The sequence below is a fragment of the Parasteatoda tepidariorum genome, chromosome 4, assembly GCF_043381705.1.
Source record: "Parasteatoda tepidariorum isolate YZ-2023 chromosome 4, CAS_Ptep_4.0, whole genome shotgun sequence".
In the NCBI taxonomy this organism is placed as follows: Eukaryota; Metazoa; Arthropoda; class Arachnida; order Araneae; family Theridiidae; genus Parasteatoda; species Parasteatoda tepidariorum.
Genome location: NC_092207.1, coordinates 28603810 through 28619672, shown reverse-complemented (window position 1 = coordinate 28619672; position 15863 = coordinate 28603810). Strand labels below are relative to the sequence as shown.

At 31.2% G+C, this 15863-nt stretch overlaps 2 long non-coding RNA genes across 2 annotated transcripts in view; one reads left to right on the top strand and one right to left on the bottom strand.

The window, feature by feature from the left end:
- LOC122270444 (uncharacterized) overlaps positions 1–15863 on the top strand; it is a 232076-nt gene that overhangs the window by 163081 nt on the left and 53132 nt on the right. The window lies entirely within an intron of this gene.
- LOC107441792 (uncharacterized) overlaps positions 9337–15863 on the bottom strand; it is a 102418-nt gene continuing 95891 nt past the window's right edge. The window contains exon 4 of the long non-coding RNA XR_006225804.2: positions 9337–9465. This is a non-coding gene — a long non-coding RNA (uncharacterized lncRNA). The remainder of the gene's footprint in view (positions 9466–15863) is intronic.

Below are 15863 nucleotides of genomic sequence, written 5' to 3'. Positions count from 1 at the left end.
TACTAAATTTTAGCAGTCAAAACTTCAACCAGTTCAAAGGATAACCCTTTTCTTAAATCCAAATGTTTGGGATATCAAAATACTTATCTGTAGATAATGATGCTGAGATAAACAATCCTATCAGTGGTTGGAGCATATACGAAGAAGGAGAACTGCTCTTTCCGCATCAGCAGGAATCGCTCCGCATCTTCATCTTTTGTCTCCTATCACACACAACAGTTTTGTGGAAAGCAGTCAACCATGGATGAAATGACGAAACAGATGACATAGACAGGAGCTCCGCTAGTTAGTAATTAATGGATTATCCATGGCACTCTGATCCTTCATTAACAATGAGAAGAAGAAGATGATGATGAAGAAAGAAGAAAAAAAAGATGAAAAGGATGCTGAAGAAGAAGTCTCTCATTACTTTTATCATATTTTAAGAAGATGAAGAAAATGGACTGCTAGCTCCTCCCTAAGATTCCAAATTCATAGGGAAGATTGTTCTAATTTTGATTTCTTTTACTTATTATGGATTTTTGATGAGCTGACATTATCATCGCGTTCTTCAATGTTCATTCTTGTGTATCTAAAATTTGTGAAGAGAGAATGGCAAAGGCTAACGAAATGATTTTTCTTCTAAGTTTTCGTCTTTAGGTAATTCGACAGAACATATTCTAAAATTTTAGTGCATTGCATTGAAAAAAAGTTAATAAATTTCACTAAATAAATATGAACTATTCTTAGCTGATGAAGACTTTTAAAGTAACAGGTACTTTAATCATGGTTATGGCGAGCACTTCATCAGTATAAATTATATTAAACCTAAAATCTATTTATTTTCTATTCATTTTAATGCTGACCGGCTTGTGTAGGGGTTAGGGAAGTGGCCTTGCATCAGAAAGGTTCTGGATTCGAATCCCGGGCAAAACATGGATGTTCTTTCCTTCTCCGTACTATCTGTCCTTACTGTGGGAGCAACGTTGGCCCACCTAATATGGTGCCCCTGAAAGAGAGGCCAGCAAATCTGCCCTTCAGATGCCTGTTTGACGAAAGGTCANAGGTTCTGGATTCGAATCCCGGGCAAGACATGGATGTTCTTTCCTTCTCCGTACTATCTGTCCTTACTGTGGGAGCAACGTTGGCCCACCTAATATGGTGCCCCTGAAAGAGAGGCCAACAAATCTGCCCCTCAGATGCCTGTATGACGAAAGGTCATTCTCCAAGTGGGCATTGAAAAAAAAATATTCATTTTAATTGTGATTCGAACCCAACCAAGAAGAAAAAATTGAACATTGAGATAAAATTGCCATTAAGAAAGACATTTTTAGAAAAAATGACTCCATCATGCGTTACTTAATCCAAAAATTTTGCATATTTTGTTCGATGGCAAGGGTACTCTACACTAACTCAAGATCCACCTGCTAATGAAGACATTGATTGATGCAAGCCGGTAGTAGCTTACAAATCGACCATTCTTAGCCAGAATTTATACCTGGGTCTCGCCTTAGGGATTAAATTTATTAGTTAGTATTGTGAGTCCCAAATATGTTTAAATAACTAGAACTTTGTCAAAAAAAAAGTTATTTCCCTTTTATAAAATAAGCGAAAAATTATCAAATTAGTTTTAATGGGGATTAATTAAACACTTTTTCACTTATTTTTCTGTATTTTAAACTCTAAATGCCGTCATAAAATAGTTGCAGCATTTATTTTTCATTCTAACTTATTATTTTATTGTTACATATTTAATATGGAACTTTTACATGTAATTGTATAACATTGAAATAAGACCATCTGAAACCGCAGGTGTGTGCAGCCTGTATATCCATTTCCCCAACCTTTCAACTGATTCCAGCTCAAAAAACAAGCTAACAATTCAGTATTTATCTAAAAAGCAATTAATGATATTCTTATCCATTTCTAGATACAGTTTTGTAGTGTTTCGAGTATAGCTCTAAAAGATATAGTACACATAAGGCAGTCAGTTTATGTATAAAATGAAGCAAAAATAGCTGCAAGAGCTTATATTCGAATTTAATTCGCTGATATGAAGGTTAGATAATCATATTAGATGGCATAAATAAATTTAAACTAAATCTTATCCTGCTAGAGTTCCACTTTCACTTAAGGTTCACAACTTGAGGTTCGAGTTCAGTTTGTAATAGGAAAAATTTAGACGAAAAGTAGAAACAAGATAAAATCCAAACAGAAGAGGAGAAAGGCCAAATAAAATATACTACTGAAATTAATTATGATGGCTATATTTTTTTCTTAATTTCAGACACTTAATATTTTATTTCCTAGCATTCAGCTCAAATCAACATTAAGTTGTATCGCACGTTTCTATGAATTTTTTATCTTCTTTTTCCAACGTTAAATTATCACCAAAAAAACGTATGTTAATAATTTTGCAAAATGCAGTGATATTGTCACCGAATTCGTATTTTAAAGGGTATATGAAAGCACATACTTTTTTACTTATTTATTTTTATTGATATTTAGGCCTTTAAAGCATGTGTCTATAAACTTAAATGGCGGAACTCAACAAGGACTAATAAAATGAACTGAAGTTATATTTTAAACCACGGCAAAATTGTTAATCTGTACATCACATACCTATAACAACAGTACCTATAACAACAGTTTCTTGCACAAAATATTCTTGTTACGACAGCTCTTGTAACGTTAATACCACATTTAACTAAGCTTCATTGGCTTCAATAATAGTTGGACGATTTTCTACGTCCTTCTGCTCATGTACCGACATTTGTTCATTCACCAGAAATAATTAAAATATTAAGGACATCGTTAATTGTTTCCGAGTGTTAAAATGAATTAATTTTGGCTACGGGTGCAAATTGAAATTTTAAGTTCAAAAGTTAAATTAATGGAGAAATGGAACCGTAAAAAATTGTCATACTGTTATTGGTGCCAATGATGCTTAAGTAATTTTGGTAATAAGTACAACTTTTATTATATCAGTTAGTACCAAGTTATTGTCAATTAGTATCTATCTAGTACGTATCTAGTTCCTCTAGTTCAGTTTAGTCCCTGTCCAGCTCTAACTAGTATCAACTATAGTTATTGTGGAAATAGTTTTCTTACGGCTTAACGAAAAGTACCGGAAGAAAAAGTTAATAATGGTAATTTTTGATTATAGACTACTGTTGACCTCGATAAATAGAATTATGCCAAAGATACTAAACATAGTTAATCTTTATTTTAACTTCTAAAACCATGTTTTGTTTAATATAATAACGTAAATACACCAGGGTGGACAATAAATAATAGTAAATAAATAAAAGTTTTGTGCATGATTTCGTAGTATTGATCAATACAGATTTATTGATTATTTACCTTTTTTCAAGCCTGTACGAAGGTATTCAGCTTGTTCTTAAAATATTATTTGCTCATTTTCAGTTTTTCTAAATTTTTGCCTTTTGAGTTTAGCGTTGTAAAATTGCAATTTCGAAATTAAACATTGTTTCCACGAAATTTTGTATTTTCAGTAAGGAATATAATCACGGAATTTCAAAACCATTATTTGCACCTTTTTTTCAGTAAATGGTTGCCTTTCCAGTTGGTATTACAATAATGAATTTGAAAATCCAATATTTAACCTTTTACTTATTTTTAACTGCAGCATTATAAGTTTTCTATCCTTAAACATAAATTCGATCATTAAACATAAATTGCATTGAATATAATTTTTTTTCCTGAATAATAGCATACGAAAGGTTCAAGCCTAGAATCGAAAGTTTTGATTACATGAAAATTTCCCGCACATATTGGAAAATTATTTTTAAAAGAGGATGCCTAGCATTAACGATCTCCAGAAAATATATGTTCTCCTTTTGGAGAGAAATAAGCTCGTTCATTCAACTCCAAGTAACTTAAAACATTTATATGAAGGCGATTAAGAATTACAATACAAATGCGCTTATTTATTCACATGAACGGATAAATCAAATCTACGTTCACCTCTTAACCACACCACAACAGATTTAAAAGACGTGAACATCTTTCAATTTGCAAGTCGGCCTTTCATTAAAGAGCGGATCCAACGAAGTGAAAGTATGCTGCGTCATCTAACAAGTTGAAGTTTAACGTCGCTATGAATTCTTTTGAGTCATGGCTTCGACAAAACTTGAGAAGACGACCCGTCATCCAGAACCAAGAAGAATTCACCGACTCTGGCACGCAGTCACATCTTTCTGACACCTCGTGGAAAAGGATGGCGGAGCTCGACAAGGAGGACGAAGAAGATTGAGCAATCTTTTAAAATCAAACATTTGGAAGTGAGTGTGGCCACAAGTCGCTGTCACCAAACGGTGTGGCCGGCGACCGACATTCTCTGTCGTGCTACCCCCCTTTTCTCCGTTTTGGGTAGAGAAAGGGGGTTGTCGGGAGGAAAGAAGAGGATATTTGTCTGCCGTCAATTCCTTCACTCGTGTAGATTTTCTTCCTGAGCAACTTTAAGCCGGTCTTGGGCCCGTCTTCTCTTCTCTGCACGTCATTACCGTCACCGTCAGTATTGCCGGGTATTTCCGGTGACAAACGCAAATTAAACGTGCTTTTCCAAACGAAGATTAATTTCGGATATTTTCCACCGCGTTAAATACAGGACTCGGGACAGGAAGATGTCAAAACCGCAAGTTGTCCCTTCCCTTTTCTCTCCTGGAAATCTTCCCTCATCTCCAAGGTATCCTTCCAGATTGGATTTGCATGCTGAGCACTCAGACGCGGTGGCCATCTTTGGTCATAGTTTTGCAATTGAGTTCACCTTTGTCGGAATTTGACATCGGTCTGGCTATATATCGGTCATATTTTCTATAGTTTAGCATGGAGCTAAAGTCAAGACAGACAAAAGTTTGCGCTGTGGGGATTTTGCTCGAACAGGCAGCGTAAGTGGTGACCACATTGAGAGCTGCAGGTTACGCACCAGGTATAAGTCTAATGCCTTGAGTAACTACGTGGTCAGCAAGCGATCCATTTAAAGTAATTAATGGTCAGTTGGCACAACTCACGTAGTTGCTCATAATATATATCCGCAATAATTTAATTGCCACGTGGAAAAACATAGTGAAAAAAGTCATTCCCTTGGAAATGTATGGAACGTGGGACACTTTGATTGAATGAAGTTTAAATCGAGATCGATCTTTTGAATTCACTCAATTTATTTAAATTGGATAACAAAATTACATACAGCAGTTACAGTATTAAGTATTTTTAATTGAAAAAGAAGTTTACAACCTATATACTGTAAAAAGAATTCAGCAATATGCCTTGAAAATTGGCAGCTAGTGTATCCAAATTATATTCGTAGCATTTTTAGCAAAAAGTAATCGAGAATTCAGAAATCTTGCCACTAGTCAGTAACATTGATGGAACAACTTGAAACTTTAAAAACCTAGAAACTTTCACATTAAGAGCCACTAACGTTTGTGAAATAAATCAGCAACTTTGAGTAGCGTATGAGTTGTGTTTATGTTTTTTCTTGGAACGTGGTACAGTTATTTTTATTCAGTGGTGCCATCTAGTGTGAGAGATGGATAGTAAAAAATGGTCTTCTAGTGAGTCGGATGGGGATGAGAGGAGCCATGGTGCTGCCATCTATATCTGCTTGAGACTGTTGCTTTTCCTGTACTCCAGGTTCAATAGAATGTAGAAATTTTTCATCTATATAAGGAATAGTGGAAATTTTCACATGGAAATTGAACCACCGATTAAGCCGAATGACAGCTAAATGCACCGAATGACAGCTAAATCCTCTCAACTAAAGTACATACCCAGCTTCAAGAAGACAAGTGCCTACATAGAGCTTTACTACAACATTTAGAAAAGTAACGAATGAAATTACCTGGATATCTGTCATTTAATATTAATGCATAAAAATGCAGCATAAATCTCAAGTAATTAAAAAATACATAACAAATGTATTTAGGTGTTACTACTTATACCCACACACACAAAAAGAGAAGAAAAGAAAAGAATCTTAATCACTGAAATCGAGAAACTTTTCGCAAAAAAACTTTTTGTTCTTTACAGATATCTGATAGAAACTCGTGAGAATCTGAAACTTCCATAAGATAATCCCTGACTTTACGGAATTTTTACCGCATTGTAAACAAAAAATTCTTGGTACCTGGGGTCTGGGGTACAGATGCGGCCGTCGAAAATTCAATGCGTCGCACCCCATTTCATAGACAAAAAATTAACGCTATAAGCTTGCATAACCAACATGAAAAATTTTAAAAATTTTTTACAATGTAACTTCAATAAAAAAACGGAAAATAAAGCATTAAAATTCTAAAATGTAGACATACTGATTCAGAATGTTAAATTCTCAAAAGAAAATTTTCTTCAATAAAAGCATGCTTAAAACTATAGTAGATCAATGACTAATTTTGGAAGTTAAAAACATGTGTATTTTATGTTCCAAAGGGGGAATCGTATAAGAAAAATTTCGAAAACTTTTTATGTTTACGTGTATGCATTTTTTTAAAAAAACGTTTTGACTATTATACTCATTTACTATTATACTTGCTTCACTATAAATATTTAACTGTTATAATTATTTGGCCAATACCCATCTTAATAATACTTGATTTGATTAAAAGAAGTTAAACTGAAGAAAGTAGATAGCAGTCGCAATCACATAAATATTTTATAATATAAATAAGTACAAGAACAAAACAATTTTATTTGCTTCATTAATATATCTAAATTTTTTGTTGGATTATTTTTATATATTTATTTTTCTCATATTATCCATCACACAAAGGTATTTTTTTAAGAATATATTTCAATTTGTGTATAAAAACATTTCTATATTACGATAGTATATTTCACTTCGGTTTCTATTGCAATCCTTTAATTACATTGCTATTTTACTTCCATAAATTAATTAGATATTGCACAAAAATACAAAATTTCAATTTTGATGATTTAAAGTATAAGTAAATAAAAAGAAGAAACTGAAATACAATATGCTTCGCTATTTCATTTTGTTAAGAAGAAAAAAAACTTTTTTAAATGTCATCAATTTTTCATCAATAGATTCCTTATTTTTCAAACCCTCACTAACGAGCTTCACTCAACTCTTTACTGTAATTCCAAAATTAAGTTCGCCTCCTCATTAATTCGCAGTACTATTTATGCCTATCGTTTTTTACCTTAAAGAAACCCCCTGTTCTTCTAAAACACCCTAGTCACTGTACTAACATTAACATAGCACCTTCCATCCCTTTTTAATCTCTAAGGTATTTTTTAAAGAATATATTTCAATTTGTGTATAAAAGCATTTCTACATTACAATAATATATTTCACTTCGGTTTCTATGACAATATTAAATAAATTGCTATTTTACTTTCATAAATTAATTAGATATTGCACAAAAAATACAAAATTTCACTTTTGATGAGTTAAAGTTTTAGTAAATAAAAGAAAGAAACAGAAATACGATATGCTTTGCTATTTAATTTTGTTAAGAAAAAAACTTTTTTAAATGTCATCAATTTTTCATCAATAGATTCCTTATTTTTCAAACCGTCACTAACGAGCTTCACTCAACTCTTTACTGTAATTCCAAAATTAAGTTCGCCTCCTCATTAATTCGCAGTACTATTTATGCCCATCGTTTTTTACCTTAAAGAAACCCCCTGTTCTTCTAAAACACCCTGGTCACTGTACTAAGATTAACGTAGCACCTTCCATCCCTTTTTAATCTCTAATTGCTAGAGAGAATGTAGAAGGTATCTAGAAGAGTTATGCACGAGTTAAGCCCGCTCGAAAAAGAAATGCCCACATTCCACACCAGCAAATTACCCGGTTTCCGGGTGGGCGGCATTAATTGGGGGTGGGGAGGGCAAATGCCCCCATCCATCCTTGATGGATAGCTCCCTGGGATCACATGCGGGACGACGGGACGCTAGATTTAGTGTCCCAGAGAGGTCCTAACCATGATCCGTCCCGTTCCAGCGAAAGATAACCCTTAACTTCAGGGTTTGTGGGCCTTAGAGCAGCCTTTATTAACTGAGCTTGCCCGGGTAAAGTGTACCGCATATATCTATGCCTCTTGAAGAGTCAGCCAGGGCATGTCCTTCTTTAGTTAAGTGCCGGGATGTTTGTCAGATGGGCTTGGGCCACCCTTGCTAATTACGAGCTTCGATATACGAGCAATATTTAAAAGATCTTCGCGTAGCTTGTGGCTTGTTGGGGAATAATCGCAAATTGAAAATCTTTTAGATTGAGATGGAAAATCTGAATGCCATATTTAAATGTTTATGAAATAAAATAAACCTTTTCAGAACTATTTTTTATTTAAAAATATAAACTACTTTCTATAATCATCGCATTATTCAAATTAAGGAAGAAGTGAAATGTAGCAAAAGCAGAACAGATTTAAAGAGATTTAAGTTGGTTAATACACTAAAAACTAAGAATGAATTTCAAAATGTGGTAGTTCTATGCAATTTTTAAACCACTATACTTTGCACTTATTGAGCAAGTTTCTACCAGAATTTTCATTGTTCAAATGCGCAAGAAAAGAAAAAAAAAACAATTTGCTAAAGTAAACAGAATGATGTTGAGCAACCCTAAAAGTTGGGCTGGAACTATTTTCTTCAAGTTAACTACCATATCGAGCTTTCATATACAATCTAAAAGATGTATAAAAGCTCTAAATACTGAAAAATTTAAAAAAAATTTACATTTGGCTCTACACTATATGTTAAATATATTTGCTTCCGAAAATTTCAATAATGTGACTTTTTGATTTCGTTTGAGATTTACAATCGATAACGATTTGGCAAGTGTTTACAGCTTGTCTTCAACGTTTCTTTTCATTAACATAAATTAAAGTTAGCTGATAAAAAAAAATATGTATGCATACTTTTAGTTGTGTAATAAGAATATTTATATTTTAATTTTCATGTCTCAGCAGACTGTATTAAATAATTTTATAATGTATAATTTCCATCCGCTCCTGCTTTGCTAATACTAGTTCAAATTCGTCTTTCTGGTCAACGTATATTTGATTTACAAACTAATTTCATTTTATAAATTAATGTATGTGTGTATGCAACCTGAATTACTGATTCTTACTTTAGATTGTCTATTAAAAATAACTTTACTGGCGCATCATACTATAATTATAAACTTTAGCTTTACTAAATTAAAAATTACAATTTTACAATAATGTTACTGAATTGATAGTTTCTTAACTATCGCGTGACCTAATATTACTACATTTTATAATGACACTGTAATATGACAAATATAAGATGATAAATTTTTGGGAAATTTGTTATACACTCTAACAAAATATCCAAAGAAATGAAAAAAATTACTTATTTTTAGTTGAACTAGAGATGACAGCATTTGCAGCATTAAGCCATTTCACATTTCTGTCGCAGACCCGGCATGTCACGGACGATTTAAAGTCTTACATGTGACGTCTTCTTTACTTTGAGGACAACCTTGGGAAGGTATAGAATTAGAAATAAATAAATAGTTCTCTAAGAGTGGTATGTACCTCTTCCCACCCTGAAATCTACTCTCAATCTTTTTATTTTATTTATTTATTTTTTTCACATCCCAACTGACCGACAGACGAACACAATTTGTGACAGGCGGTTAAAGAGGGGTTTTCAGTCTTCGTGACATTGTGCCTCAGATGAAGAACTCTATGAAGAAGAAAACTCTGGACACCAGTCTGCAAAAGGGAAGGGGTTAGAAGTAAAGATGACAAGCGAGGATGACATATCTCCAGCGACAAATGACGTAAAAGGATGGGACAGAAAGGAAGATTTTTAGCACCCCGAACTGGGGGTCGGGGAGGTGGAAGAAGGCGGGATCGTCTTCTGCAGCCGGACCGGGGCGGTCCGGCAGATGAGGTCGCTGTCACACGCCATCGGTCCGTAATCCTTCAGGGCAGTCTGCGAGTGACAGTTTCGACGGTTCGCGACGATTAGGATGACAAGAGAACTCGAATGAAAGTGACGTTCGACTACCCCCGAAAAGGAATGTTCAGGGAGGAAGGCAAAGATCATGATGAAAATATGAAGAAAGTGAGAGTGGAAGAGAAAAGGAATGACAGATTTGTTCGGTGGTCGAATCTTTGGGGTGATCCTAAATTATGTTCTTTATTATCCTATTGTCTGTACAAAAGTGCATTCCAAAATGTTGGCTTAGAAATTTTGGGGGTTTCCCGAGATTCCATAACCGTTTGGTAGGTCAGCAGATAAAGAATCACTAAATAGTTCTATTATTCAAACAATACCTTGTTTATAAGTCTAATGAGAATAAACGATCTGCGAATTCCCTGACAGAAATGTAAGCATTCTCGAAATAATAAGGGCATTTATAAGACAATAGTTTAGTGTGCGTGATTTCTTGAAACTGTTAAAATTAAAATTACATATTTTATTTTATTTTACTGGTATAATATAATTGTTACATTACATTTATATATCTAAAATTCAAAGAAATGCAACGAGAAAGAAGATACCACTAAAAATAAATGATTCAAATTTAAATAATACAAAAATTAGATAGTAACAGTGAACTTTTTAATTCGAGTTTATTTATAAGATATGTATGCCGAAATGTTATTAAAAACTCCTTTTCTCCGTTTCATATTGTAAACATTTTTATAAGTGTTACACTTAAAATATTTTCCCATTTTGTCAAAATCATTAATATATTATTGTCAAAATTAAGAATAGTAATTAGCTAGTATTATTTTATTTCAGTAACCATCGCAATTTTAAGAAATAGCTTTAATTAATCTGTTATTAAAAACGTACACTGATTAATGTGTTAATAAAAACTCCGAATTACAAATATTAAGAGTGGGAACCACTTTGCCTCTGATACCAACAAAAGGGGATCATTTTGAATTCAATGAAAACTAAGGAATCATGATGGAAACAAAATTTAATAGTAGAATTAGTAATAGTATCATGATATATATGAAATAATGAAGGATAACTATCATCGATTTGTGATTCGAGTAATGGTTAGAGAATACTTTTCATAGCTCTTTCACCAAGGAAAATAAGAAAAATCAACTGTTTGAGGTCCTTTCGATTCTAAGAAAAAGTATAATTTTACTAGGCGTTCCCTCCATTTTACTTAAGTCTAAATATAAAATATGAAATTTTGTAAACTTGCAGCTCTAAATGTATCAATATTTTCAAAAACGATGAAGAAATAAATGTTATATTTTGTTTCACAATAATTTTCTTAGATTTTTTTTTAATAGCAACGTAAATTCCTTTATAAATATAAGTGCCTGAGAAAGATGTTTACAATAACCACATTATTATTATTATTTACGATTAGGATTATTATTACGATTTGGATTTTTTTAATTTTTATTCATTGGGTTTTCAACTCACTGTTAATAAATACGTAGAACAGTGCTGCAATGTCTTTATACTGCTATTTAATTATTTGAAGAAACTAATAATTATTGAAGAAACTAATATTATTGAAGAAACTAATATTTTTTTAAATTTTTATATTGATTTTATTTCGTTTATAATATCTTGTTGTAGTTTTTAAAGATAAAAAAAGGGGCTATCCCTTTTCTAAGCAAATCTACTAAAATTATTTAAACTTAATCGTGTTTGTGGTGACCTTTGTAGTCGTTATAGTGATATAGTCTTTGTCAATAAAAACTAAAAATTATATGGTTCTGTTAATCATAACCAAATCAGCCTAAATATTTTTCAACGTTGACTTAAACCAAAATTTTAGTGCATAGTGTTTTGGAACAAACATAAGATAGTTGTTCTATATTTGCTTTATCCTTTTCGGCTGTTCTTTAATCAAATTTGAAGCTAGATTTTTTTTTTTTTTTTAATCTCTCATAAATCGCTTAGCACATTCTTGTGGCACCAAGCAAACAAATGTGTGTCGTTAATATATATTTCAATTCCAAGCCAGATGTTATCCAGCTTTTTTAAAATACAAAATTGGCAGTTTATTTCCTTTTTTTCAGAAGAAAAAAAACTGAAAAAACTCTTTATTTTCATTGAGTTCATATCAGGCGGAAGCTACATTTTAAAGAATGAATCTGAGTTGGAAAAAAAATGGCGCGTATTTGGAATACAGAAAATTTAATTAACTGATCTGTCTTTCACAGTTTCCTATTCAAAAAGTGGGAAACGTTTCTTTCATATGGAAAAAGAAAAAAAACGTATTGGATTACACTTTTACACCACAAGACAAATCAACAAAGTAATTTCAGAGAACGTTTTTATGACGTTTTAAAAGCGCTTACATGGAACTACTTTGGCGATATGATCATGAATAGTAAAAACGTGTGGCGCTTTTATTTATAATCCCTACAAAAATCGTGGAAGGTTTTATGTGAGTGATGAGGTGCACTTCCGGTTCCGGTCGAATTTTCGAAAAGAACAGCAACTTTCAACAAGAGGTATTTGAGATACTTTCTCCCCGTTTTAAAGATAAATTGTTTTAGAAAAATTTTTTTGTAAAAAAAATATCCGTTTTTGGTCGCCAAAATCGAGTTCAGATCCGAAACCGTTTCTTCCATCCTTTTGTTGAACATTTCACATTGCACAATGATGTCATCTACCCTTTTCCTTCCTTAAAACAGATTCATTATTTTACAGAAAGTGAAATAAATAAATGCTAAGTTTCTAAATGAAAAACCTTACAACCTTTTGAATTAAAAAAAAAAAAAAGTGTTATGTCATTTTTACATTTTGAACCGGCACAGATTCAAATATTTTTTTTAGTAATTTTTTTTTTCTGTAGTTTTCGCATAAATAGTTTTTCGGGAAGCACGTTTTCCTTTCCTTTTTATTATATGCGTATCTTTCATATTTAGTATAGAGATGGAATGCAAAATTAAATTTAACTCTGTGGAAATGGGAAAAGCTGGAGTATTTTTTTCCTGAAAAATCCGGAAGATCTATTGTATAAAGTTTTTGATTTATCGAATTATAATTCATTGCAAAACGTCTAAAAGTTGTTGCCAGTCTTGGATATGAAATAAAGGATGGGAGGATCATTGTTGATTAGCTAGTACTTTTTTTTCTTTTTATAAAAATATTTCCTGTTAAAAATGCCGCCTTAAAATAAGTTGTTACGAATTCTAGACTGAAAAAAAAGCAGGAAATCATTTATAATTTTTTAAGAACATAAAAAAAAACATATTTCTACCGTTCTCAAGTGGAACTTTATTTCCACAACGCCCAAGCAATAATGGTATAGGTATTTAGTTAAATTTCTCCGTTATTTCATCAATTTTTATTAATTATATTTTATTTTCTTCTCTTTTGCCTGAGAAATTTTAATATAAGCTAGTTTATTATGATCAGATATTTCCTTATTTAAAGTTTTACAATGTTTTGGCTATTGCATGACAAGAATGTTTCTGCAAAAATTATTTTTTAAAACTTATTTAAAATATATATACTTTTTTTTGCACTACCCACTCCAATTTTATACGGAAATAAGGAATTTTCAATCGCTTAGAACAAGAGCAAAGCAATTAAATTTCATTTCTATTTGGTTTCTGTAGACGTTTCTGAGGTAAGAGATGAAATGTTTTTCAAAATAATATGCTATTTTTATAATTGCTGTGAATTTGTAACAGTTCTTCGTGATTGTTAGGTTAAAATTTAACTTGTCCTTATCTAGCCATTGCACTCTACAGTGATTAATAAAATTAAACAAAATGTCTCGATTTATAGATTAATTACACTGCATGAACGGAATATCCACCTTTTAAAGTGCCCGAAATGTTTAATATCGGAAAAATCTTTGCCGGTTTTAAAAGAAATGTAATTATATTATAAGCGAATATATAAATGCAATTTATTTTTTTATCCCGAATAAAATATAAAAGTTAAACAATGATAATAGCTACATGAGAGGATAGCGACATTAGAAATCGAATTTGAAAAGGATATGATAAAAATTTTTTAAAACAAATAAACTTTTGCAAAAAAATTGCCTCGATTTTTTTTTCTTTTAGAAAAGTTTAATAAAATTAATGAAAGAAAAAATACATAGCACTCATTTCTACTATTTACTATTGCATATTTTTTACTATTATATATTTTTTAATATTACAAAAAAAATTAATATTGTAATTTTAAATAATATTAAAATTTATTTAAAATTACAACAGCATAGTTCATTTTATCATTAAAAAAATATTATTATTAAAAATATCGTCATCGAAAGTTGATATATTTTCCACTCGAAATTTAATCAGAAGCAGAGATCATAGTTTTACACATAAACGGTAAGAAATTACGTTTCTCATGGGAGTCAATATCAGTCTACTAAACGTTCTTTTGTTCGGAAAAAAAACTATATTTTTTTTTTCAAAGTAAGAAACTTAATAAAGAATTTATGAAAAACAATAAACAATACGTATTTCTTCACTATTACAAAGGAAATGTCATAAAATAATTCATATTTGCATAAAAACACAATCATCTTAATTTAAAGTTGAAGTATTTAGACCTAAAAGTTTAAATCAAAATACTAAGAAATTTATTAAGTTACGCAATAACACTCAGAAATAGCATTTCTTTTGGGATTAAATATCCATCTTCTAATGTTCTTATGTATGAAAAAAAGTACATCAGTTTGCTTTTTTAATAGAAGACACTTAGTGAAAAAATAAAAAATAAAAACAATCTTCTTCACCATTAAAATTAAATGTATCAAAATAATGCATATTTAAATTCAAACACAATTATTTTAATCTAAAGTTAATGCATTTAGCGCTGCAAATTTAAGTAAAAATATTAAATATTTTGTAGTTTTGTGCATAAACAGTAAAAAAAAATTTTTTTCTTAATGTATAAAAAGAAAACTCGTATGAGATTCAACATCCGTCTTTAATGCAAGAAATTGCATGCGCTGATTTCTTTCCTTTAAAAAACAAAATCAGAAAGCTAGTGTAAAAAAATAAGCTATAACACTTATTTTCCCCCATATCAAATGAAATATAGCAAAATAATCTATAATAATACCGCAATACTAATATCTCTCTTGAAATTTGATGCATTTAGCATTTCAAGTGAAAAACCAAACATTTAAAATTTTATAGTTTGACATATATATATGTAACACTCTGTATGCGAGAAAATATCCGTCTTCTAAGGCACTTAGAAATGTTTGATTTAGGAAAAAGCCTTTCACACTTTATAATGACATTTCAAAACACCACCAGTGTATGACATTTAACTGGTAGCACTCAAATAACACTTTGACGAAAAACACAGCATTGAAATCATATCACACCCATTTCACATTTATAAAATTTTCATAAAAATCTCTTCGAATCTCCCCGCTTCTTGTATTCCAGCAGTCTCAACGGGAATCAAAAATTTAAGAGATATATTTTGACAGGTACGCAAATCGAGAGCAAAAAGAAGAAAAAAAACTCTATATTCCAAAAAAGACTTTCAAATCATCTTAGACTTACTTCCACCTTAATGTAATAATAACCGAAATAAGCACCACGGAAATTTGAGAAATATATATATATATTTCTTTATTCTCAAGATATTTTAAAAATATTTTCTTAGAAGAAATTTGTAAAGCCAGAATCGAATGTACAAATCCTTACTGTCAAAAAGAAATTCGAAATGAACGCCAACGATAACCAAAGAAATTAAATTTAGCCAACAACAGATGAGCCAATATGCACCAATCCTCGCTATCTCATGCCTTGGAAAATACATTTTTAAAAACGCGTCAATATCTCTGATAATCTCTAATCTACTCTGCCTTTTTTCAAGTTCTCCAGTTCTATTAAAGAGTTAAGTGAAGTTTTTCATCATGTCAAATAGATTTTTGTTTTTTGTTTTTTTATTTGGCG